Genomic DNA, 27,867 nt, shown 5'->3' with positions numbered 1-27,867 from the left:
ACCCTCGTGGACAGGGTGTGGCCCCTTGGCGTGGATTCTTCTTCCAGTATTTTTTATATATTCCAAAGATAATCTCCGTTGATTTTCAGGTCATTCTGAGAACTTTTATTTCTGCACAAAATTAACACGATGGCAATTCTGCTGAAAACAACGTTAGTCCGGGTTAGTTCCATTCAAATCATGCAAGTTAGAGTCCAAAACAAGGGCAAAAGTGTTTGGAAAAGTAGATATGACGGAGATGTATCAACTCCCCCAAGCTTAAACCATTGCTTGTCCTCAAGCAATTCAGTTGATAAACTGAAAGTGATAAAGAAAAACTTCTACAAACTCTATTTGCTCTTGTTGTTGTAAATATGTAAAGCCAGCATTCAAGTTTTCAGCAAAGATTATGAACTAACCACATTCGCAATAACATTTAGGTCTCATGTTTACTCATATCAATGGCATAATCAACTAGCGAGCAATAATAATAAATCTTGGATGACAACACTTTATCAAAACAATCATAATATGATATAACAAGATGGTATCTCGCTAGCCCTTTCTGAGACCGCAAAACATAAATGCAGAGCACCTTTAAAGATCAAGGACTGACTAGACATTGTAATTCATGGTAAAAGAGATCCAGTCACAAACGTACTCAATGTAAACTAGCAGTAATGGATGCAAATGATAGTGGTGCTATCCAACTGGTGCTTTTTAATAAGAGGATGATGACTCAACATAAAAGTAAATAGATAGGCCCTTCATAGAGGGAAGCAGGGATTTGTAGAGGTGCTAGAGCTCGATTTTGAAATAGATATGAATAATATTTTGAGCGGTATACTTTCATTGTCAACATAACAACCGAGAGTTCTCGATATCTTCCATTCTACACACATTATAGGCGGTTCCCAAGAAGAATGGTAAAGTTTATACTCCCCCACCACCAACAAGCATCAATCCATGGCTTGCCCGAAACAACGGGTGCCTCCAACTAACAACAATCCTGGGGGAGTTTTGTTTGCAATTATTTTTTGATTTGATTTTCTTAAAGCATGGGACTGGGCATCCCGGTGACCAGCCATTTTCTCGTGAGTGAGGAGCGGAGTCCACTCCTCTTGAGAATAACCCGCCTAGCATGGAGGATACAGACACCCCTAGTTGATACATGAGCTATTCGAGCATACAAAACATAATGTTTATTTGAAGGTTTAGAGTTTTGCACATACAAATTTACTTGGAGCGGCAGGTAGATACCGTATATAGGTAGGTATGGTGGACTCATATGGAACAACTTTGGGGTTTATAGAGTTGGATGCACAAGCATTAGTCCCGCTTAGTACAAGTGAAGGCTAGAAAAAGAATGGGAAGCGACCAACTAGAGAGCGACAACAGTCATGAACATGCATTAAAATTAATCAACACCGAATGCAAGCATGAGTAGGATATAATTCACCATGAACATAAATACCATAGAGGCTATGTTGATTTTGTTTCAACTACATGCGTGAACATGTGCCAAGTCAAGCCACTCAAATCGTTCAAAGGAGGATACCACCCTATCATACCATATCACAACCATTTTAATAGCATGTTGGCACACAAGGTAAACCATTATAAACTCCTAGCTAATTAAGCATGGAATAAGCAACTATAATCTCTAATTGTCATTGCAAATGTGTTTTTGTCATAATAGGCTGAATCAAGAATGATGGACTGTTCATATTTACAAAAACAAGAGAGGTTGAGTTCATACCAGCTTCCCTCATCTCAATAAGTTCATCATATAATCATCATTATTGCCTTTCACTTGCACGACCGAACAGTGTGGATAATAATAATAGTGCACGTGCATTGGACTAAGCTGGAATCTGCAAGAATTCAATTCAAGAGAGAAGACAAGGTAATATGGGCTCTTTGTTAGATCAACAATAATGCATATGAGAGCCACTCAACATTTTCATTATGGTCTTCTCCTCTCGACCCCCAAAGAAAAGAAACAAAACTATTTACACGGGAAAGCTCCCAACAAGCAAAAGAAGAACAAAAAATCTTTTTGGGTTTCCTTTTTTATTACTACTACTACAGGCATGGAAAGTAAACTAGCTAAAAACTACAACTATTTTTTTTGGTTTTTCTTAAGGTTTATTAAGGCACACAAGAAGAAAGCTAAAAAGGAAATAACTATCATGGATGATACAGTGAAAAAGTATGAGCACCGACAACTAGCATGAGTGTGTGAACATGAATGTAATGTCGGTGAGAAATACATACTCCCCAAAGATTAGGCTTTTGGCCTAAGTTGGTCTATGCCCATGGATCAAAGTAGCCCTCTCCGGTGTAAGGGGGAGTGTCCTCTGGGTGCCACTGGTTGGGAATCTCCTCCGGATTCCACTGATAAACTAATTGTCGATAAGGGTCCTGGGGTGGTTCCGGCTCAGGCTCTGGAGCTGGTGTCACACTCCAGTATGCATAAACGTCCTCTGGTAAAACAAGGTACTTGCCTGAAAATATGTTAAACAAAGAGGGAGCAGGCAAGGTAATAGTCTCAAAGTTATTCTTACCAAAAATCAGTCTATAGTTAAGCAACTTCTTCTTATTCTTAACAATAAAATCATGTGCTACCATGCTCTTATAATCTAGAAAAATATTAGGAAGCAACTTTTCCTCTTTCTCATAATGTCTGATGGGTATGTTAAAGTGTGCAGCTAGGCGCGAGGCAAAGATGCCTCCAAGGACGGGGCCTGTCATGGAATTGTCACGGCAGATGTCCTTAGTGTCAGGACTTAGTCGCGAGGCCAGCGCATCTATGTGGTAGCTTGAGAGGGGTTGAGTGGGACGAGAGACGCGAGGTTTTACCCAGGTTCGGCCCCTCACGGTGGAGGTAAAAGCCTACGTCCTGCTTCATTGATATTGATGATGATAATGATCACGGTTACAAGAGTGCTCTATCTTGAGAGCTATTGTCTAAACCTAACTTGTCCAACTCGTGGAACTTGTGAATCTTGTCCCTTTTGGGGAGCCCTGCCTGTCGTGGATTTGTCACGTCAGATGTCCTTGGCGTCAGGACTTAGTCGCGAGGCCAACGCATCTATGTGGTAGCTTGAGAGGGGTTGAGCGGAATCGAGAGACGCAGGGCGGTTCAACACGCAAGACAAGGGTTTAGACAGCTTCGGGCCCCGGGAAACATCATCCGGTAAAAACCCTACATGCTGTTTGAGGCTAGGTCTCATTATCATCACGAGGGATTCACCGTAAACCGGCTCTCCTCTTTGTGTCTAGCCCTAAGATTGTTGTTTGCTTGTAGCTTCTAGCTTGTCCCTTCTAACTCGTCCCTCTTTGGGGAGCCCTGCCCCTCCTTATATATGTTGAAGGGGCGGTTTACATGTGGAGTCCTATTAGGATTAGGACTAGTCTATCTCTAATACAAACCAGATACAAGTGTTGGTCTTAACTCCTTGTAAGGCAAATATTCCTTTCCTCTTGAACCGGCCCACAATGGTTGAACCGGCCTTCATGAACCACTAGACAGGACTGTCGTGTCTTGTTGCTCCTCTGGCCCGCCTGCCGGATTACCAACGAACTGTAAACCGTCTGGTTTGTGCAGGTCGCCGGTGAATCACCAAGTCCGGCCGGATTATCCTTCCGGCCGGTTTACACCGCGGGGTATATCCCCGACATTAGCCCCCAGTTTAATTTGGATTCATCCATGTTAAACTGATCTGCAACATAAACACAAGAACAAATTCGTCGGGTTGTGCTCCGGTTTAAATACTCTTGTAAACCGGCACTTGATCATCCTTAAATCCTTGTCACCTCCTTCTAGAAAATCCGGGTTAATAACCAGCTTCATACTCAAATTGCTGATGTTGGCTTCTTATAGAAAATGTGAAGAATAATCCACTTGAATCAGCTTCCAAGGTGCCGGTTTTAAGAAATATTGGTCTTGACATACTCATCTGATATTCAGCCGGTTTGAAGATGTAAAATTTGCCGGATTAATATTACCAAAATTGCCGGATTGTAAATATGGATGGCACCAAGTCATAATTGTCACCAACTCCAGGTCATAATTATTGCTCAAAACTGAGCATTTGAAGATTTTTTCTCCCTTATATCCATATTACCTGTAGCCCCCAAGTCTTGAATAGAACAAAGTGATGATTTGAGACTTGTTTTCATATAATTACTGCCACTTTGAAGAAATCCATGTTGTTCATCCCAATCACTTAGTAAAACTGATCATTCCTTATTATGTAGCCCCCAAGTGCCGGGTTGTTATGCTTGCAGCAACCTGGGACTTGTAATTTCCTGATGCTCATAAAAACTTCAACCAGTGTAGCCCCCAAGGGCCGGGTCATTATGCAATAATGAGCATGGACTTTGATAGATACTTCAATGAAAATAACATCATATGATGTATCCCCAATCATGGGGCTTGAATTCACGTCCACAAGGTTAAGAGCCTTTTGCTTTACCAACTGAGCAGTGGACCCGTCAATATAATGAATAAAAAGCTTTGTACCTTGAATTGTTTAACAGGAGCAATTGGTAGCCCCCAAGGGCCAGCTCATTATAATGTGATGAGTCGGGTCTTCAATAAGATGAACAAAGAATGACTTTGCATTAGCCCCCAAGTGTCATGGTGCATGCTTGCAGCGACATGAGACTTGCATATTTCATGTAATCTCAACTTCAATAATGTAGCCCCCAAGTGCCGGGTTGTAAGCCTGCAGCAACTCGGGACTATTCCTTCAATTGTAGAATATATCCATTGATAACATAATATCCATTGCGCTAAAGCGACTTTGAAAACCTCAATCATAATATTAATTAAAAAAATCCAGCCATGTTGGCTATTCAAGATAATATAATCCGGTATGAAACCTTATTCATCCAATATCATAATGAAAATTCAACCAAGTTTGGCTATTTGAATAATATGACCCAATCATTTATAAGCGCATGATTCCAATGGCGCAATCCAAATATATACTGGCGACGTATAATCCAAAGCCAGGCCGGTTTAATAAACACCGGATAATTTATAATCATGCTTTATTCAACCTGTTTCTGCATACAACAAGTTTAAAGTGTCCTGGCGGTTTACCGCCGGACGGGTCATAATGCCCAACATATAACCCGGGTTTATAACCAAGGCTGCACTTAAGAGTTAATTAAATATGAAATATATCATACCTGTAACATTGAATCACCTCGTTGGTTTACCAACTTTTTGTAGTAGAGGTAATAATCCAAATTTTGAGTACTGATAACTCCTTCCATATTGTGTCGGTTTATGATAAACCGTACCGGGTTCTGATAAACACTGGTTTAACCATATATAATACTGGTGACTCGTAGTCAAACCAGACCGGGTTAATAATCACCGAATCATAATTACTCATGTACTGACAACTTGTAGTCGAAAGTCAAGCCGGGTTAATGAACACCGGTTTACTCCATAATAAGATGGTAACATAAAATCAAAAAATCAAACCGGGCAAATAATCTCCGGAAACCGAGAAGAAATATTTATCAAAGAAAATTTCAAGCAAAGGCAATGATAAAAACCGTTTGCAAAAATATGCTATACTAAGCTGATCAGATGGTATTACCATGGTCGGACAGGATCAAGGCCCCCAATAGGAGTGACAATGATTCAAGTCAGCCAGGTCCCCAAATGATTCGTGGCATATATGCCAGATCAAGAGGCGTGGCAATGGTTCGGGTTCGACCAAGCCCCCAAGTGATTTTGTGGCCTTAGGCCGACCAAGAGGCGTGACTGGTTCAGACTTGACCATGTCCCCAAATGATCTCGTGGCTGTCGCCTATCAAAGGGTGTTCGTTGGTTCGGACACGACCAAGGCCCCTAGTGATATATAAAAAACATATGTCAAGGGGTAAACCGGAGGCCGCTTTAAACAGAACCACTCCGTGTAACCTCGCATGATGAGAAAGACAGGGACCCAGCTTTATGAAGCAGAAGCCCCCATGTGATCAATAATATGTTAGGCCAATAAGGCAGGATACCCATGTTTGAACCGCGCATCATGGCAGCAGGTCCTTTTCGGTAATTTTTAACTTTTTTGCAAGAGATAAATTCTTCTTGAACCGGGATCTTGAACCGGATATTGAGAGCTTCCAAGCTTTGTAAGGGACAAATTTACCTTGATCCGGATGTTGAACCGGTTTTGAAAACTTCAAAGCTTTGCGGGAGAAAGATGTCTCTTGAACCGGATTTTAAATCAGAATTTTCATCAGTATGGTAGTGTCCTCCGGAACCGGGTTATCATCTCCTCCCATGACCCGGAGTTCCCGAGTCATGTCACTGTAGCCCCCGAGTTTCAAGACTACTCGAGGAATTGGCTTGAGACTCTCCATATTTGACCATGATATAAACCAGTATGAGTCATTTAACATCTCAGTGACATAATTTGTCCTGCACTGGGGAACTTGCAAGCCAGAGTAATTGCTCTTTTAAAGAAAGCAATATATAATGTGAAATATACTGGATGGATTTCACCTGACGTGTTGAGCCAGAATTAATCCGTCGCAGAGTTGATGATCACTGCGGTAAAGGTTGAAATCAACGACGAGTGAGTCGGCCACGGGAGCGGCCAGATGAGTCGGCCGTCACATTGTAAGCCGACACAGACGTGTGAATCGGCTAACGCGTTGATGTAGATCGGACCGCAGGGGCAGCGGCTTGCCCCCACCTGTTGAACAGTAAGCGGTCGCCGATGCCGTTGCATGATTATGCTACCGCACACTCCATGAATATGACATTACACCATCTTTATAATGAATCATTGTCCTGCACACAAAGGTGTACATACCAAAGTGATTGTTTTTTGACAAAAAACAATATGCGCTAATAAAATAATCTTAGATGGATATCACCTGATGTGCCAGGCCGGAAATAATCCACCATGAAATTGATGATCGCTAGGTGAGGTTGAAGTTGCTCACGGGTGAACCGGCCGCAGCGTGGTAAACCGGTGCGGACGGGCGTGCCAATCGCGACATTTGTAAACCGGCGTGGACGCTCGAGCCGGCCGCAGGCACGAACGGATGTAAACCGAACAACGAGGGCCGCGACTTGCACGTGTATCCGTTGAGCAGCACGGTACGGAAGAATATCAGTGATAAAAAACAATATTTGTTTAAAAAATAGACTCGGATGGATATCACCTGATCTGTTTGGTTGACAGATGATCCGTTGAAAATGATAGAAACAACTTAAACAGACCGGCGTCTTAATATGTCTCTGGCGGCTCAACACTGCAGCCGCTTTAGCACGCAACCCTAAAAACTTCCAAATCACAATTTCGTACGCGCTGTTTCGACTTGCTGGTCGATGTAGATCTTTCTGGAACTAACTTTCTTCATCCAGAAAATTATGAACTTCTCGATCCCTGAAGAAATCCCTTCAAGGACTCAACACCACCGTGTGCAGGCCCCACGGTGGGCGCCAACTGTCGTGGATTTGTCACGTCAGATGTCCTTAGTGTCAGGACTTAGTCGCGAGGCCAACGCATCTATGTGGTAGCTTGAGAGGGGTTGAGCAGAATCGAGAGACGCAGGGTGGTTCAACATGCAAGACAAGGGTTTAGACAGCTTCGGGCCCCGGGAAACATCATCCGGTAAAAACCCTACATGCTGTTTGAGGCTAGGTCTCATTATCATCACGAGGGATTCACCGTAAACCGGCTCTCCTCTTTGTGTCTAGCCCTAAGATTGTTGTTTGCTTGTAGCTTCTAGCTTGTCCCTTCTAACTCGTCCCTCTTTGGGGAGCCCTGCCCCTCCTTATATATGTTGAAGGGGCGGTTTACATGTGGAGTCCTATTAGGATTAGGACTAGTCTATCTCTAATACAAACCGGATACAAGTGTTGGTCTTAACTCCTTGTAAGGCAAATATTCCTTTCCTCTTGAAACGGCCCACAATGGTTGAACCGGCCTTCATGAACCACTAGACAGGACTGTCGTGTCTTGTTGCTCCTCTGGCCCGCCTGCCGAATTACCAATGAACTGTAAACCGTCTGGTCTGTGCAGGTCGCCGGTGAATCACCAAGTCCGGCCGGATTATCCTTCCGGCCGGTTTACACCGCGGGGTATATCCCCGACACTGCCCCTCCTTATATATGTTGGAGGGGCGGGTTACATGTAGAGTCCTATTAGGATTGGGACTGGTTTATCTCTAATACAAACCGGATACATGTCCGGGTCTTAACTCCTTGTAAGATAAACGTTCCTCATGCCTTTCTTCTTAAACCGGCCCACCATTAAATGTGAACCGGCCTTATGGGCCTTAGGCTTTGTCATCTGTCTGTCCCGCATGCCGGATCACCAGTGAGTTATAATGACCAGGTGGGTTGTTTGTAAACCGCCAGGTCAGGGCGGGTCGCCAGTAACTCGCCAAGTGTCAGCAGGGTCTTCAGATAAACCGCCAAGTCCGGCCGGGTTAACTTCCGGCCGGTTTACACCGCGGGGTATATCCCCGACATTAGTCCCCAAGTTTAGCTTGGATTTATTCACTGTAAACTTATACTGCAAAATAAACACAAGAACAAATTTGACAGGTTATGCTCCAGGTTAAGAATTTTTGTAAACCGGTACCTGATCATCCTTAAGTCCTTGTTATTTCCTCCTTCTGGGAAATCCAGGTCAACAGATCAACTTCATAATCAATTTGCCGACATTGATTTGTCACCGAGAAATATTGTGAAGAATAACTCCTTTGACTCGGCTCCCAAAGCGCCGATTTTAAGAAATATGGGTCCGAAAATACTTATCTGATATTCAGCCGGTTTGAAGATGTAAAACTTGCCGGTTTAATATTACCAAAATGGCCGGTTTATAAATATTGATGGCGCCGGGTCATAATTGTTGTCGACACCGGGTCATGTAATTGATCTTCCTGATTTGCTCAAAACTGATAAAATGAAGATATTCCTCCTTTATATGCATAATACATGTAGCCCCCAAGTCTTAAGAGGAGAACATAGTGATAACTTAATACTTGCTCCAATAAGTGTTTCAACCTTGAAGAAATCCGGTTTGTTCATCTCAATCATATAAATTGAATACTCCATATATGTAGCCCCCAAGTGCCGGGTTGTCATGCTTGCAGCAACCTGGGACTTGTAATTACTTGATGCTCATAAAAACTTCAACCAGTGTAGCCCCCAAGGGCCGGGTCATTATGCAATAATGAGCAGGGACTTTGTAAGTATAATCTTGTAAACTTTGAACAGCAACGTGTGGCCCCCAAGGGCCGGCTTAGTAAGATAATACTGAACCGGGACTTGATATATATACTTTAATGAAAATAACATATTATAATGTAGCTTCCATCGTAGGGCTTGAACCCACGTCCACAAGGTTAAGAGCTTTGTGCTTTACCAACTGAGAAATGGATTCTTCAATATTATGGACGAAAACTTGTGTACCTTGAATTGTTGATAGGAGCAATTGGTAGCCCCCAAGGGCCGGCTCATTATAATATGATGAGTTGGTTCTTCAATAAGACTAGTAAAAATGACTTTGCATTAGCCCCCAAGTGTCATGGTGCATGCTTGCAGCAACATGAGACTTGCATGTAATCTCAATTTGAATAATGTAGCCCCCAAGTGCCGGGTTGTAAGCCTGCAGCGACTCGGGACTATTCCTTCCATTGTAGAATAAATCATATCCTTTGATAAAAGAGTAGACATTGCGCTATAGCGACTTTGAAAACCTTAATAATAAAAATCCAGCCATGTTGGCTATTCAAGATAATATAATCCGGTATGAAAACCTTATTCATTCAACATCATAATGAAATTTCAGCCAAGTTTGGCTATTTGAATAATATAACCCAATGATTTATAAGCGCATGATTCCAATGGCGCAATCCAAATATATACTGGCGACTTGTTGTCTAAAGCCAGGCCGGTTTAACAAACCTGTTTCTGCATACAACAAGTTTAAAGTGTCCAGGCGGTTTACCGCCGGACGGGTCATAATACCCAACATATAACCCGGGTTTATAACCGAGGCTGCACTTAAGAATAATCAAATATGAAATATATCATACCTGTGACATTGAATCACATCGTTGGTTTTACCAACTTTTTGTAGTAAGGGTGATAACCCAAATCTTGAGTACTGATAACTCCTTCCATATTGTGCCGGTTTATAATAAAACCGTGCCAGGTTGTGATAAACACCGTGTTACTCCATAAGAGGATGTTAACTACAAGGATCAAACCAGGCAAATAGTCTCCAGATTGACGTGAACTGTGTTCCGTCAATTGATTGGTTCAAAAACTTTGTCAATTTAAAAAACACAATAAAAAGCAAACCCCCCCCTTCAAAGAAAAGTGTAAATCAAGTGCAGTGACAAAAGGTTGCAAAAAAGGTTTATTTGAGCTGATCAGATGGTGTTACCATGGCCGAACACGACCAAGCTCCCGTTAGGTGTAACTATGGTTCTAGTCAGCCAGGTCCCCAAATGAAACCGTGGCATTTATGCCGATCAAGTGGCATGGTCATGGTTCGGGTTCGACCAAGCCCCCAAGTGATTCTGTGGCCTTAGGCCAATCAAAAGGCATGAGTGGTTCAGACGTGACCAAGACCCCAAGTGATCTGGTGGCTCTCGCCTATCAAGAGGTATGGTATTGGTTCGGACACGACCAATCCTCCAAGTGATATAACACAATGCTTTTAAAAAGCAAACTCAAGGGGTAAAGCGGAGGCCGCTTTAGAACAACTCCGTGTAACCACACATGATGTAAAAGACCAGAGACCCCGCTTTATGAAGCAGAAGCCCCCATGTGATCAATAATATGTCAGGCCAGTAAGGCGGAATACCCATGTTTGAACCGCGCATCATGGCAGCAGGTCCTCTTTGGCAATTTTTAACTTTTTGCAAGAGATAAATTCTTCTTGAACCGGGATCTTGAACCAGATATGGAGACCTTCAAAGCTTTGTGGGAGACATCTTTCCCTTGAACCGGATTTTAAACCGGAATCTTCATTTTTAGCCGGAAATTTCCTGACGGTCTTTAAAACTCGAACTTGTGAGAAGTTAATTCCTTTTTGAACCGGAAATTCTTAAACCGGATTTGAGAGCTTCAGAGCTTTATTGGAGAACAAATTTCCCTTGTACCAGATTGTAAACCGGAATCCTTTTCTGATGACCCAAAACTTCTTCATTGAGCCGGGACTTTGTAACTGTCATATACTTTTTAATCCAGAAATCTTCTGACAGCACGATGTGAATCTAGGACCGGGTTATCTTTCCCTCCAACGTTTTGGGGTTCTTGACTTCACTAAAAACGGGCAATGTTTGCTAAGTCATATCATTGTAGCCCCCAAGTCTCAAGGTGACTCGAGGAGTTGGCTTGAGATTCTCCATATTTGACCGTGATATAAACCGGCATAACTTGTATATCATTGGTGTTGATAGCATGATGTGAATCCATAGAAGGTTGAGGTGACTGCGGCAGGTTGTAAATGATCCCATATGAGCCGTGTCAGCAACTCGGCCAATGGTTCCTTCCAACTGGCGACTTGAAGTTAACCAAACTGTAGTGGCGGCGACTTGTGCGCCTACCCATTGAACCATCCAGTGCAGACGGCGGCTGATAATATATGATAATTTACCTCCAATTTGTTGGAAGAAAACCGGGCTTCCCAAGTAGTGACTTGCTCATAGTCAATAAACAGTTCATCCAGACAAGTGCGGCCCGGTATGTTGATGTAGACTAGGCCGTGAGAGACGGACGACAAAGACGACCGCAGCATCAGAGGCGGCTCAGACAGATAAGTCGGCCGCGGCATTGTATGCCGGTGCGGACGGGAGAATCGGCCGCAGCGTTTGTAAACCGGTGCGCATGCGTAAACCGGCCGCGAGAGTGGACTGGCGAGTCAATCACAGGCGCAGTCCCGGCTAATTGATGTAGACCGGGCTGTACGGGCGGCAGGTTGTACGCGTCCATTCACCGTGTAATGTGGCACGGACGACCACCGGGCAGGACATTGCCAGTGCGTACTCCGTACCCATGGTATAAACCATGTTTTATAATGAATAATTGTCCTGCATATCATAATATCCGGTCCAAAGTAATTGTTCCCTTGATAAAAACAATATATACCAAGAAACTAGATTTAGATGGATATCACCTGATGTTTTTTTTCGGACAACGGATGATCTGTTTGTCGCGACAGAGGCGGTTTAGGCTGGTCGGTGACTCAATATGGTCCCGGCGGTTCAAGAAGAAACCCTCCGGGTTATTCTCCAGGTCTTTAAACGCCCGGCATGGGCGGTGCAGATGTATACGTTGCCTCCGACGCTGGTGCACGAGGACCGGATCATACCTTGGCCATGAGTCCGTTGACCTGTGTATAGCATAGCATACCGTGGAAAAAACTTTGGATGATACTTAATTATACCAGTAAAAGTTTAGAAAAATAGCACCTGATTTGTTCATATGGCAGATGATCCATATGTAATATCCATTAATAAATTTGGGAGTGAAGCGCAGCAGAAGAGGCAGGCAAGCCGGCAGGCGTAGCGGTGAAACGCCGTGGTGAGGTCAGCGGAAACGCGGCCAGCCCGTGACTTCGGCGACTTGGAGCAGAGGACGGCTTCAGGTCGTAGGTACTCCTGCCCTTTTTTATCTTTTTTTTCGCAAAGGCTGTCGAATGTCCTCATTAGTTCTGACATTTATCTGGAGGTACGTGGCTGACGATCCTTTGATATCACATCCTTGTGAGACTTTGGGCCCTGTGCCAATTCATTTGATGAATTGTACTAGTACTAGACCTCCCGTACTAATAATAGTCCTTTCCTTATTCTCCTTTTCTCTTGGCCTTTTGACTCCCGCAGATTTCTCCTGCATGTGCGTGCCCCGTCAAACAAGGCTAGCGGGCACATGCCCTGACCTCTTTGTCCGCGGCCTTGGGCGTCTGCTATTGTATATATTTCTTTTGTCGCAGGTGACAGCCATAATAGTAGATCTTGCCGCTGCCCCTTTACTTTGTTGATGTTGTCCACACGCAGCCGCTAATCACCGTCCATATGATTGCTATTAGTATTAAAAACCCAAGCCCTCCTGACCGCTGCTCCATCAATCGGTTTAGCCGACCGGTCCCAATAAAGCAACCGCTTTTTCATCAATCCGGTAGGCATCGTCCAATTTGAGTACGCAACACGGGCATGGGCCTGAGTCCAACTCTAGTACAACTCGGTGTTATTGCTTCTGCTTTATGCTTCCGAGTCGTCGAATCCGTATTGTCCTCCGGTGCAGCAGCAAAGTCCCTGACGTTCATTGAAGAAAATATAACCAGCTAAAATCTCAATCACGCGCACAACGCTCCGCGGGAACAGCTCCTCTTGGGAAAGCCAACCCTAATTTTTCTTAAACTTAAATCTCATAGATTGTAAATCTGAACCGATGAACTTGAAGTTGATGAAGATCTTTCAAAACCGGCTCTTCTTATCCGGAAAATCAAGCTTCTCGATCCCTCGGAGAAATCCCTCCAAGAACTCAACACCATCGTACGCAAGCCCCACGGTGGGCGCCAACTATCATGGAATTGTCACGGCAGATGTCCTTAGTGTCAGGACTTAGTCGCGAGGCCAGCGCATCTATGTGGTAGCTTGAGAGGGGTTGAGTGGGACGAGAGACGCGAGGTTTTACCTAGGTTCGGCCCCTCACGGTGGAGGTAAAAGCCTACGTCCTGCTTCATTGATATTGATGATGATAATGATCACGGTTACAAGAGTGCTCTATCTTGAGAGCTATTGTCTAAACCTAACTTGTCCAACTCGTGGAACTTGTGAATCTTGTCCCTTTTGGGGAGCCCTGCCCCTCCTTATATATGTTGGAGGGGCGGGTTACATGTAGAGTCCTATTAGGATTGGGACTGGTCTATCTCTAATACAAACCGGATACAAGTTCGGGTCTTAACTCCTTGTAAGATAAACGTTCCTCGTGCCTTTCTTCTTAAACCGGTCCACCATTAAATGTGAACCGGCCTTCTGGGCCTTAGGCTTTGTCATCCGTCTGTCCTGCACACCGGATCACCAGTGAGTTATAATGACCAGGTGGGTTGTTTGTAAACCGCCAGGTCAGGGCGGGTCACCAGTAACTCGCCAAGTGTCAGCAGGGTCTTCAGATAAACCGCCAAGTCCGGCCGGTTTACACCGCGGGGTATATCCCCGACAGGGCCCTTAGTACGGTTCAGGTTTAACCGCTTAGCAATAACAGCGCCTAAACTGAAGGTAGTATCTTGAAACAAGGCATGGCGCAAAATAACAATATTAGGAGCACTAAGATTCCCACGGTTCCCACGACCAATTAAGCATCTACTAGAAAATATTGAAAAGTAACGTAGAACAGGAAAATGTATGCTAGTAATTTTTGCATCGGAAACTTTCCTCGTTTCCCCTACAGCAATCATATCAATAAATCCCTCCACATCATCACGATGTGGTTCCTCTATGCTGCCCTCAAAAGGTATCAAACAAACCGGACAAAAATCACAAAGTGACATCTCCTTATGCTCATCATATAAATAAAATTCCACCGAGGTGGTGAGCTCCTAGCATGGAAATGAAAGTTTTGCACAAAGATATTGGTGAGTAAGAGATAATGTTCGCGTTGGTCGTGGAGGAAGGCGGTGAGGCCTGCATTCTCAGCCAAATAATAAAAATCTTCATGAATCCCGGCTTCTCTCAAGAAATCATCATAAGGCCATTCACATGACCGAACCTCTGCAGTACGAGGGAGATTATACTTAGGCTTCTTGTTCTCTTCACTTTGTTTATCCTTCGAGCTTCGGCTCGATGAGCCCCTCAAAAATCTCTTCATCTTTTTCTGAAAATTTCTGAAATTTTTAGCAACTCAAAATAAAAGTGAACCAAACTCAACAAAATTGATAGCAACTACTCCTACAAGTGCCTAGAGACCATCTCATGCATTAAAACTACTTTTGACCACATAAATTTGACATGCAAGCTCAAGAACAGGGTCACCTAAGCAGCAAAAATTTGCAACGAATAAAGCACTAGAACAAAAACTAATTGGACCATTGGAGGAGTCACATACCAAAGAACAATCCCCCAAAGAAGTTTTGTGAATGGAGCTTTGAACTAGGAGATCGAAAATGGCGGCAAGATGAGCTAGAACTCGTGCTTGAGCTGGTTGGTGATTTTTTTGGGAGGAAGGAGTGTGTGGTGGCTGGAATAAGTGGAGGGGGCCACCAGGGGCCCACGAGGCAGGGGGCGTGCCCTGGACCCTTGTGGCCAGGTGCTGGCTCCCCCTGATGTGTTCTCAGTGCCAGATATTCTCAAATATTCCAGAAAAAATCATATTCAAATTTCTGGGCATTTGGAGAACTTTTTTTGGGGTATTTTTTTATTGCACGGATAATTCAGAAAACTGACAGAAATTATTATTTTTTTCTTTATTTAATATAAATAACATAAAGTAAAAAGAGGGTACAGAGAGTTGTGTTTTCTAAATTCACCCATCTCATGCTCATCAAAAAGAATCCACTAACAAGGTTGATCAGGTCTTGTTAACAAACTCATTTCGAAAATCATGAAACCGGAGAATTTTCGAATAACACTAGGTTACCTCAACGGGGATATGCATGTCCCCACCAATAAGAATATCATATTTCTTCTTGACAGTAGGAAGAGGGAATTCAAAACCTCCAATAGTGATTGTTGAAATTTTTCCAATAGAATTGATACTGTGGACTTGAGGTTGTTTCCTCGAAAAGTGTACCGTATGCTCATTACCATTAACATGAAAAGTGGCACTGCCTTCGGTGCAATCAATAACAGCCCCTGAAGTATTCAAAAAGGGTCTTCCAAGAATAATAGACATACTATCGTCCTCAGGAATATCAGCAATAACAAAGTCCGTTAAAATAGTAAGTTTGCAACCACAACAGGCACATCCTCACAAATACCGACAGATATAGCAGTTGATTTATCAGCCATTTGCAAAGATATTTTAGTAGGTGTCAACTTATTCAAATCAAGTCTATGATATAAAGAGAGAGACATAACACTAACACCGGCTCCAAGATCACATAAAGCAGATTTAACATAATTTCTTTTAATGGAGCATGATATAGTTGGTACTCCTGGATCTCCAAGTTTCTTTGGTATTCCACCCTTAAAAGTATAATTAGCAATCATGGTGGAAATTTCAGCTTCCAGTATCTTTCTCTTATTTGTAACAATATCCTTCATATACTTAGCATAAGGATTCATTTTAATCATATCGGTCAAATGCATACGCAAAAAGATAGGTCTAATCATTTCAGCAAAGCGCTCAAAATCCTCATCATCCTTTTTCTTGGATGGTTTAGGAGGAAAAGGCATGGGTTTCTGAACCCATGGTTCTCTTTCTTTACCGTGCATCGTAGCAACAAAGTCTCTCTTATCATAACATTGATTCTTTGATTGTGGGTTATCAAGATCAACAGTAGGTTCAATTTCTACATCATTATTATTGCTAGGTTGAGCATCAACATGAACATCATCATTAACATTATCACTAGGTTCATGTTCATTACCAGATTGTGTTTTAGTATCAGAGATAGAAATATCATTAGGATTCTCAGGTGTGTCTACAATAGGTTCACTAGAAGCATGCAAAGTCCTATCTTTTTTCTTTTTCTTCCTCTTAGAAGGACTAGGTGCATCAACATTATTTCTCTGAGAATCCTGCTCAATTCTCTTAGGGTGGCCCTCAGCATACAAAGGTTCCTGAGTCACTTTACCTCCTCTAGTTTCAACTCTAACACCGAAGTCATTATTCTTACTATTCAATTCATTGAGCAAATCATTCTGAGCTTTAAGTACTTGTTCTACTTGAGTGGTAAGCATAGAAGCATGTTTACTAATAAGTTTAAGTTCACCTTTAACTCTAGACATATAGTCACCCAAGTGTTCAATCATATAAGAATTGTGTTTCAGTTGTCTACCAAAATTAGCATTAAAATCTTCTTGCTTAACCATAAAGTTATCAAATTCATCCAAACATTGGCTAGCAAACTTAGCAGGAGGGATTTCAGCTTTATCATATCTATAGAGAGAGTTTACCTTTACTACCTATGTCGGGTTATCAAGACCGTGTGTTTCTTGAATAGGTGATGAATCAAGACCATGTATTTCTTCAACAAGAGGTAAATTCTTAACATCTTCAGCCTTTATACCTTTTTCTTTCATAGATTTCTTTGCCTCTTGCATATCTTCAGGACTGAGAAATAGAATACCCCTTTTCTTCGGAGTTGGCTTAGGAGTTGGTTCAGGAAATGTCCAATTATTTTCATTGATCAACATATTATTCAATAGAATTTCAGCTTGATCAACTGTTCTTTCCCTGAAAACACAACCAGCACAACTATCCAGGCGGTCTCTGGAAGCATCGGTTAGTCCATTATAAAAGATATCAAGTATTTCATTTTTCTTGAGAGGATGATCAGGCAAAGAATTAAGTAATTGGAGAAGCCTCCCCCAAGCTTGTGGGAGACTCTCTTCTTCAATTTCCACAAAATTATATATTTCCCTTAAAGCAGCTTGTTTCTTATGAGCGGGGAAATATTTAGCAGAGAAGTAGTAAATCATATCCTGGGGACTAAGCACACAACCAGGATCAAGAGAATTAAACCATATCTTAGCATCACCCTTTAATGAGAACGGAAATAATTTAAGGATATCATAGTAGCGAGTTTTCTCATCATTAGTGAACAGGGTAGCTATATCATTTAATTTAGTAAGATGTGCCATAACAGTTTCAGATTCATAGCCATAGAAAGGTCAGATTCAACCAAAGTAATTATATCAGGATCAACTGAGAAATCATAATCCTTATCAGTAATAAAGATAGGTGAAGTAGCATAAGCAGGATCATATTTCATTCTAGCATTTAGAGATTTTTCTTTCAGCTTAGCTAATAGTTTCTTGAGATCACTTCTAGCATTGCAGGCAAGAAAGTCTCTAGTAGTTTCTTCATCCATAACATAACCCTCAGGAACAACAGGCAATTCATATCTAGGGGGAGAATCTTCATCATCACTTTCATCAATATTATCAGTTTCAATAATTTCATTCTCTCTAGCCCTAGCAAGTTGTTCATCAGGAAATTCACCTAGTGGCACAGTAGTATCAAGCATAGAAGTAGTTTCATCATAAGTATCATGCAAAGAAGAAGTTTCATCATCAATAACATGCGACCTATCAGAATCAATAGCATGTGTAGGTGTCGCAAGTTTAATCATAATAGAAGGGGAATCAAGTGAAGAGCTAGATGGCAGTTCCTTACCTCCCCTCGTAGTTGAGGGATAGATCTTGGTTCTTTGATCTTTCAAGTTCTTCATAGTGAAAAGAAGGTATAAATCCCAAGTGACTCAAAGAATAGAGCTATGCTCCCCAGCAACGGTGCCAGAAAATGGTCTTGATAACCCACAAGTATAGGGGATCGCAACAGTTTTCGAGGGTACAGTATTCAACCCAAATTTATTGATTCGACACAAGGGGAGCCAAAGAATATTCTCAAGTATTAGCTGCTGAGTTGTCAATTCAACCACACCTGTAAACTTAATATCTGCAGCAAAGTGTTTAGTAGCAAGGTAATCTGATAGTAGTGGTAATGGTAGCAAGAAGTAACGGTAGCAGAAGTAATATTTTTGGGTTTTATAGTGAATGTAACAGTAGCAGCGGAAAAGTAATTAAGCGAAGAACAATATATGAAAAGCTCATAGGCAATGGATAGGTGATGGAGACTTATGTCGGATGCGATTATTCATGCAACAGTTATTACATAGGGTGACACAGAACTAGCTCCAATTCATCAATGTAATGTAGGCATGTATTCCGAATACAGTCATACGTGCTTATGGAAAATAACTTGCATGACATCTTTTGTCCAACCCTCCCGTAGCAGCGGGGTCCTATTGGAAATTAAGGGATATTAAGCCCTCCTTTTAATAGAGTACCGGACCAAAGCATTAACACATAGTGAATACATGAACTCCTCAAACTACGGTCATCACCGGGAGTGGTCCCGATTATTGTCACTTCGGGGTTGCCGGATGATAAAACATAGTAGGTGACTGTAGACTTGCAAGATAGGATCAAGAACTCACATATATTCATGAAAACATAATAGGTTCAGATCTCAAATCATGGAACTCGGGCCCTAGTGACAAGCATTAAGCATATCAAAGTCATAACAACATCAATCTCAGAACATAGTGGATACTAGGGATCAAACCCTAACAAAACTAACTCGATTACATGATAAATATCATCCAACCCATCACCGTCCAGCAAGCCTACGATGGAATTACTCATGCACGGCGGTGAGCATCATGGAATTGGTGATGGAGGAAGGTTGATGATGACGACGGCGACGGATTCCCCTCTCCGGAGCTTCGAACGGACTCTAGATCAGCCCTCCCAAGAGAGATTAGGGCTTGGCGGCGGCTCCGTATCGTAAAAGCGTGATGAATCCTTCTCCCTGATTTTTTTCTGCCCGAACACGAACATATGGAGTTGGAGTTGAGGTCGGTGGAGCATCAGGAGTCCCACGAGGCTGGGGGCGCAACCCCACCCTCGTGGACAGTGTGTGGGCCCCCTAACGTGGATTCTTCTTCTAGTATTTTTTTATATATTCCAAAAATAATCTCCGTTGATTTTCAGGTCATTCCGAGAACTTTTATTTCTGCACAAAAATAACACCATGGCAATTCTGCTGAAAACAGCGTTAGTCCGGGTTAGTTCCATTCAAATCATGCAAGTTAGAGTCCAAAACTAGGGCAAAAGTGTTTGGAAAAGTAGATACGACGGAAACGTATCATTGTCTCATGTGCATATGGGTAGTGATATCTCTTTAGACCTCACTCTATTCTGTTCTCACCCCTCTAAACCGATCAGATGCCTCCGAGACGTGACCTCGGACTTATCTTTGCACCGGACCTCACTCACTTGATCCAACAACAGAATGCTTTGATGCAATTACTAGTCCAGAACCAAGGCAACAACAACAACAACAACAACAACAACCCACCGCGACCACCTCCAGTTGATAACTTAGCCTGATTTTTAAGGTTGAATCTGCCGGTGTTCTCTAGTAGCACCGAGCCAATTGTTGCTGATGATTAGCTCCGCGAGATTGTAAGGGAGCTGACCACTATAGGTTGCACAGATGCTGAGAAGGTGCGCTTTGCCGCACATCAACTGATGGACCCACAACCTCATGGTGGGAGAATTACACCGCCACTTTCCCCGTGGCCAATGTCACTTGGGACCAGTTTCAGCAAGCATTCTGCACTACACATGTCTCAGTTGGAGCTATGAGTATGAAGAAGCGTGAGTCTCACAACTTACGCCTGGAAAATCGTACTCTAGGGTGCTACCTCTTGAGCATGCGTTGGTTTTCCCTTGAAGATGAAAGGGTTATGCAGCAAAGCAGTGTATGTATTTCCCTCAGATTTTGAGAACCAAGGTATCAATCCAGTAGGAGACCACACGCGAGTCACCTCGTACCTACACAAACAAATAAGAACCTCGCAACCAACGCGATAAAGGGGTTGTCAATCCCTTCACGGCCACTTGCAAGAGTGAGATCTGATAGAGATAATAACAATAATATATATTTTTGGTATTTTTATGATATAAATTGAAAGTAAAGATTGCAAAATAAAATAGATTGGAAACTTGTATGATGGAAAATAGACCCGGGGGCCATAGGTTTCACTAGTGGCTTCTCTCAAGATAGCATAAGTATTACGGTGGGTGAACAAATTACTGTCGAGCAATTAATAGAAAAGCGAATAATTATGAGAATATCTAGGTATGGTCATGTATATAGGCATCACGTCCGTGACAAGTAGACTGACTCCTGCCTGCATTTACTACTATTACTCCACACATCGACCGCTATCCAGCATGTATCTAGAGTATTAAGTTCATAAGAACGGAGTAAAGCTTTTAGCAAGATGACATGATGTAGAGGGATAAACTCATGCAATATGATAAACACCCCCATCTTGTTATCCTCGATGGCAACAATACAATACATGCCTTGCTGCCCCTACTGTCACTGGAAAAGGACACTGCAAGATTGAAACCAAAGCTAATCACTTCTCCCATTGTAAGAAAGATCAATCTAGTAGGCTAAACCAAACTAATAATTTGAAGAGACTTGCAAAGATAACCAATCATACATAAAAGAATTTAGAGAAGATTCAAATATTGTTCATAGATAGTCTTGATCATAAACTCACAATTCATCGGATCTCGACAAACACACTGCAAAAGAAGATTACATCGAATAGATCTCTAAGAGAATCGAGGAGAACTTTGTATTGAGATCCAAAGAGAGAGAAGAAGCCATCTAGCTAGTAACTATGGACCCGAAGGTCTAAGGTAAAATACTCACACATCATCGGAGGGGCCATGGAGTTGATGTAGAGGCCCTCCGTGATCAATGCCCCCTCCGGCAGAGCTCCAAAAAAGGCCCCAAGATGGGATCTCTTGGGTACAGAAGGTTGTGGCGGTGGGAATAGGGTTTCGTGGTGCTCCTGGATGTTTTCAGGGTACGTAGGTATATATAGGAGGAAGAAGTAGGTCAGTGGAGCCACGATGGTGTTGGAAATATGCCCTAGAGGCAATAATAATTTAGTTATTATTATATTTCCTTGTTCATGACAATCGTTTATTATCCATGCTAGGATTGTATTGATAGGAAACTCAAATACATGTGTGGATACATAGACAACACCATGTCCCTAGTAAGCCTCTAGTTGACTAGCTCATTAATCAATAGATGGTTACGGTTTCCTGACCATGGACATTGGATGTCATTGATAACAGGATCACATCATTAGGAGAATGATGTGATGGACAAGACCCAATCCTAAGCCTAGCACAAGATCATGTAGTTCGTATACTAAAGCTTTTCTAATGTCAAGTATCATTTCCTTAGACCATGAGATTGTGCAACTCCCAGATACCGTAGGAGTGCTTTGGGTGTGCCAAACGTCACAACGTAACTGTGTGGCTATAAAGGTACACTACAGGTATCTCTGAAAGTGTCTGTTCGGTTGGCACGAATCGAGACTGGGATTTGTCACTCCGTGTAAACGGAGAGGTATCTCTGGGACCACTCGGTAGGACATCATCATAATGTGCACAATGTGATCAAGGAGTTTATCACGGGATGATGTGTTACAGAACGAGTAAAGAGACTTGCCGGTAATGAGATTTAACAAGGTATCGGGATACCGACGATCGAATCTCGGGCAAGCATCGTACCGCTAGACAAAGGGAATTGTATACGGGATTGATTAAGTCCTTGACATCGTGGTTCATCCGATGAGATCATCGTGGAACATGTGGGAGCCAACATGGGTATCCAGATCTCGCTGTTGGTTATTGACTGGAGAACGTCTCGGTCATGTCTGCATGTCTCCCGAACCCGTAGGGTCTACACACTTAAGGTTCGGTGACGCTAGGGTTATAGAGATATTAGTATGCGGTAACCCGAAAGTTCTTAGGAGTCCCGGATGAGATCCCGGACGCCACGAGGAGTTCCGGAATGGTCCGGAGGTAAAGATTTATATATGGGAAGTCTTGTTTTGGTCGCCGAAAAAGTTTCGTGCATTATCGGTATTGTACGGGGAGTGCCGAAAGGGGTCTGGGGGTCCACCAAGGGGGTCCACCTGCCCCGGGGGGCCACATGGGCTGTAGGGGTGTGCGCCTTGGCCTATATGGGCCAAGGGCACCAGCCCCAAGAGGCCCATGCGGCAAGAGATAAGAAGAAGGGAAGAGTCCTAAAGGGGGAAGGCACCTCCGATGTGCCTTGGGGAGGAGGGACTCCTCCCTGGACGCACCCTTCCTTGGAGGAAGGGCCAAGGCTGCGCCTCCCCTCTCCCTTGGCCCTATATATAGTGGGGGGAAGGGAGGGCAGCCCAACCTAAGCCCTGGCGCCTCCCTCTCCCTCCCATGACACATCTCCCTCCTCCCGCAGCGCTTGGCGAAGCCCTGTTGGAATCCCGCTACTTCCACCACCACACCGTCGTGCTGCTGGATCTCCATCAACCTCTCCTCCCCCCTTGCTGGATCAAGAAGGAGGGGACGTCACTGCTCCGTACGTGTGTTGAACGGGGAGGTGTCGTCCGTTCGGTGCTAGGATCATCGGTGATTTGGATCACGACGAGTACGACTCCATCAACCCCGTTCTCTTGAACGCTTCCACGCGCGATCTACGAGAGTATGTAGATCCACTCCTCCCTCGTTGCTAGATGAATCCATAGATTGATCTTGGTGACACGTAGGAAAATTTTGAATTATTGCTACGTTCCCCAACAGTGGCATCATGAGCTAGGTCTTTGCGTAGTTACTATGCACGAGTAGAACACAAAGTAGTTGTGGCCGTCGATTTTGTCAATTTACTTGCCGTTACTAGTCTTATCTTGATTCGACGGCATCGTGGGATGAAGCGTCCCGGACCAACCTTACACGTACTCTTACGTGAGACTGGTTCCACCGATTGACATGCACTAGTTGCATAAGGTGGCTAGCGGGTGTCTGTCTCTCCCACTTTTATCGGATCGGATTCGATGAAAATGGTCCTTATGAAGGGTAAATAGCAATTGGCATATCACGTTGTGGTTTTTTGTAGGTAAGAAACGTTCTTGCTAGAAACCCATAGCAGCCATGTAAAACATGCAAACAACAATTAGAGGACGTCTAACTTGTTTTTGCAGGGTATGCTATGTGATGTGATATGGCCAAAAGGATGTGATGAATGATATATGTGATGTATGAGATTGATCATGTTCTTGTAATAGGAATCACGACTTGCATGTCGATGAGTATGACAACCAGCAGGAGCCATAGAAGTTGTCTTTATTTATTTATGACCTGCGTGTCAACTTAAATGTCATGTAATTACTTTACTTTATTGCTAAAGCGTTAGCCATAGTAGTAGAAGTAATAGATGACGAGACAACTTCAAGAAGACACGATGATGGAGATCATGATGATGGAGATCATGGTGTCATGCCGGTGACGATGATGATCATGGAGCCCCGAAGATGGAGATCAAGAGGAGCAAAGTGATGATGGCCATATCATGTCACTATTTGATTGCATGTGATGTTTATCATGTTTATGCATCTTGTTTACTTAGAATGACGATAGTAAATAAGATGATCCCTCATAATAATTTCAAGAAAGTGTTCCCCCTAACTGTGCACCGTTGCGACAGTTCGTTGTTTCGAAGCACCACGTGATGATCGGGTGTTAGATTCTAACGTTCACATACAACGGGTGTAAGACAGATTTACACACGCGAAACACTTACGTTGACTTAATGAGCCTAGCATGTACAGACATGGCCTCGGAACACAAGAGACCGAAAGGTCGGGCATGAGTCGTATGGTAGATACGATCAACATGAAGATGTTCACCGATGATGACTAGTCCGTCTCACGTGATGATCAGACATGGCCTAGTTGACTCGGATCATGTAATCACTTAGATGACTAGAGGGATGTCTATCTGAGTGGGAGTTCATAAGATGAACTTAATTATCCTGAACATAGTCAAAAGGTCTTCGCAAATTATGTCGTAGCTCGCGCTTTAGTTCTACTGTTTAGTTATGTTCCTAGAGAAAATTTAGTTGAAAGTTGATAGTAGCAATTATGCGGACTAGGTCCGTAAACTGAGGATTGTCCTCATTTCTTCATAGAAGGCTTATGTCCTTAATGCACCGCTCAGTGTGCTGAACCTCGAACATTGTCTGTGGATGTTGCGAACATCTGACATACACATTTTGATAACTACGTGATAGTTCAGTTAAATGGTTTAGAGTTGAGGCACCGAAGACGTTTTGAAACGTCGCGAAACATATGAGATGTTTTGAGGGCTGAAATTGGGATTTCAGGCTCGTGCCCCCGTCAAGAGGTATGAGACCTCCGACGATGTTCTTAGCCTGCAAACTAAGGGAGAAAAGCTCAATTGTTGAGCTTGTGCTCAGATTGTCTAAGTACAACAATCATTTGAATCGAGTGGGAGTTGATCTTCCAGATAAGAAAGTGATGTTTCTCTGAAGTCATTACCACCAAGCTGCTAGAGCTTCGTGATGAACTATAATATATCAGGGACATATATGATGATCCTTGAGATATTCGCGATGTTTGACACCACAAAAGTAGAAATCAAGAAGGAGCATCAATTGTTGATGGTTGGTGAAACCACTAGTTTCAAGAAGGGCAAGGGCACAAAGGGATACTTCATGAAATGGCAATTCAGCTGCTGCTCTAGTGAAGAAACCCAAGGTTGAACCCAAACCCGAGACTAAGTGCTTCTGTAATAAAGGGAACAGCCACTGGAGCAGAATTACCCTAGATACTTGGTAGATGAGAAGGCTGGCAAGGTCGATAGAAGTATATTGGATATACATTGTGTTGATGTGTACTTTACTAGTACTCCTAGTAGCACCAGGGTATTAGATACCGGTTCGGTTGCTAAGTGTTAGTAACTCGAAATAAAAGCTACGGAATAAACGGAGACTAGCTAAAGGTGAGCTGACGATATGTGTTGGAAGTGTTTCCAATGTTGATATGATCAAGCATCGCACGCTCCCTCTACCATCGAGATTGGTGTTTGCATTGAGCATAGACATGATTGGATTATGTCTATCGCAATACGGTTATTCATTTAAGGAGAATAATGGTTACTCTGTTTATTTGAATAATACCTTCAATGGTCTTACACCTAAAATGAATGGTTTATGGAATCTCGATCGTAGTGATACACATGTTCATGCCAAAAGATAGTAATGATAGTACCACCTACTTGTGGCACTGCCACGTAAGTCATATCGGTATAAAACGCATGAAGAAGCTCCATGTTGATGGATCTTTGGGCTCACTCGTTTTTGAAAGGTTTGAGACATGCGAACCATGTCTATTGGTGTATATGCATGAAGAAACTCCATACAAATGGACCGTTTGGACTCACTTGATTTTGAATCACTTGAGACATGCAAATCATACCACATGGGCAAGATGACTGAAAGCCTCGTTTTCAGTAAAATGGAACTAGAAAGCAACTTGTTGGAAGTAATACATTTTGATGTGTGCAATCCAATGAGTGCTGAGGCATGTAGTGGATATCGTTATGTTCTTACTTCACAGATGATTTGAGTAGATGTTGAGTATATTTACTTGATGAATCACGAGTCTGAATTATTGAAAGGTTCAAGTAATTTCAGGGTGAAGTTGAAAGAATGTCGTAACAAGAATATCTATGATATGATCATAGAGATGAATATCTGAATTACGAGTTTGGCAAAGAATTAAGACATTGTGGAAATTGTTTCACAACTAATACAGCCTGGAACACCATAGTGTGATGGTGTGTCCGAACATCATAACTGCACCCTATTGGATATGATGCATACCATGATGTCTCTTATCGAATTACCATGATAGTTTATGGGTTAGGCATTAGAGACAACCACATTCACTTTAAATAGGGCACCACGTAATTCCGATGAGATGACACCGTATGAACTATGGTTTAGAGAAACCTAAGCTGTCATTTCTTAAAGGTTTGGGGCTGCGACGCTTATGTGAAAAAGTTTCAGGCTGATAAGCTCGAACCCAAAGCGGATAAATGCATCTTCATAGGACACCCAAAATAGTTGGTTATACCTTCTGTCTAAGATCCGAAAGCAATAAGGGATTGTTTCTAGAATCGGGTCCTTTCTCGAGGAAAAGCTTCTCTCAAAAGAATTGAGTGGGAGGATGGTGGAGACTTGATGAGGTTATTGAACCGTATCTTCTACTAGTGTGTGGCAGGGCACAGGGAGTTGTTCCTGTGGCACCTACACCAATTGAAGTGGAAGCTTATGATAGTGATCATGAAACTTCAGATCAAGTCACTACCAAACCTCGTGGGATAACAAGGTTGCGTACTACTTCAAAGTGGTACGTAATCCTGTCTTGGAAGTCATGTTGCTAGACAACAATGAACCTACGAGCTATGGAGAAGCGATGGTGGGCCTGGATTCAAAAATGGCTCGAGGCCATATAATCCGAGAGAGGATCCATATATGAAAACAAAGTGTAGACTTTGGGAGAACTACTTGATGGTCGTAAGGCTGTTAGGTACATATGGATTTTAAAAGGAAGACGGACAATGATGGTAAGTATCACCATTAAGAAAGCTTGACTTGTCATTAAGATGTTTTCCGACAAGTTCAAGGAGTTGACTACGATGAGACTTTCTCGCTTGTAGCGATGCTAAGAGTCTGTTGGAATTATGTTAGCAATTACTGCATTATTTATGAAATCTTGCAGATAGGATATCAAAACATTGTTTCCTCGACGATTTTGAGGAATGGTTGTATGTGATACAACCGGAAGGTTTTATCAATCCTGAAAGATGCTAACAAGTATGCAAAGCTCCAGCAATCCTTCTAAGGACTGGAGTAAGCATCTCGGAGTTGGAATGTATGCTTTGATGAGATGATCAAAGATTTTGGGTGTATACAAAGTTTATGAGAAACTTGTATTTCCAAAGAAGTGAGTGGGAGCACTATAGAATTTTTGATGAATATATGTTGTTAACATATTGTTGATCAGAAATGACGTAGAATTTCTGGAAAACATATAGGGTTATTTGGAAAGTGTTTTTCAATGGAAAGCCTGGATTAAGCTACTTGAACATTGAGCATCAAGATCTATAAGGATAGATCAAAACGCTTAATGGTACTTTCAAATGAGCACATACCTTGACATCATCTTGAAGGTGTTCAAGATGGACCAGTCAAAGAAGGAGTTCTTGCCTGAGTTGTAA

The sequence above is a fragment of the Triticum aestivum genome, chromosome 1A, assembly GCF_018294505.1.
Source record: "Triticum aestivum cultivar Chinese Spring chromosome 1A, IWGSC CS RefSeq v2.1, whole genome shotgun sequence".
Lineage (NCBI taxonomy): Eukaryota > Viridiplantae > Streptophyta > Magnoliopsida > Poales > Poaceae > Triticum > Triticum aestivum.
This window is presented reverse-complemented; position numbering follows the sequence as displayed.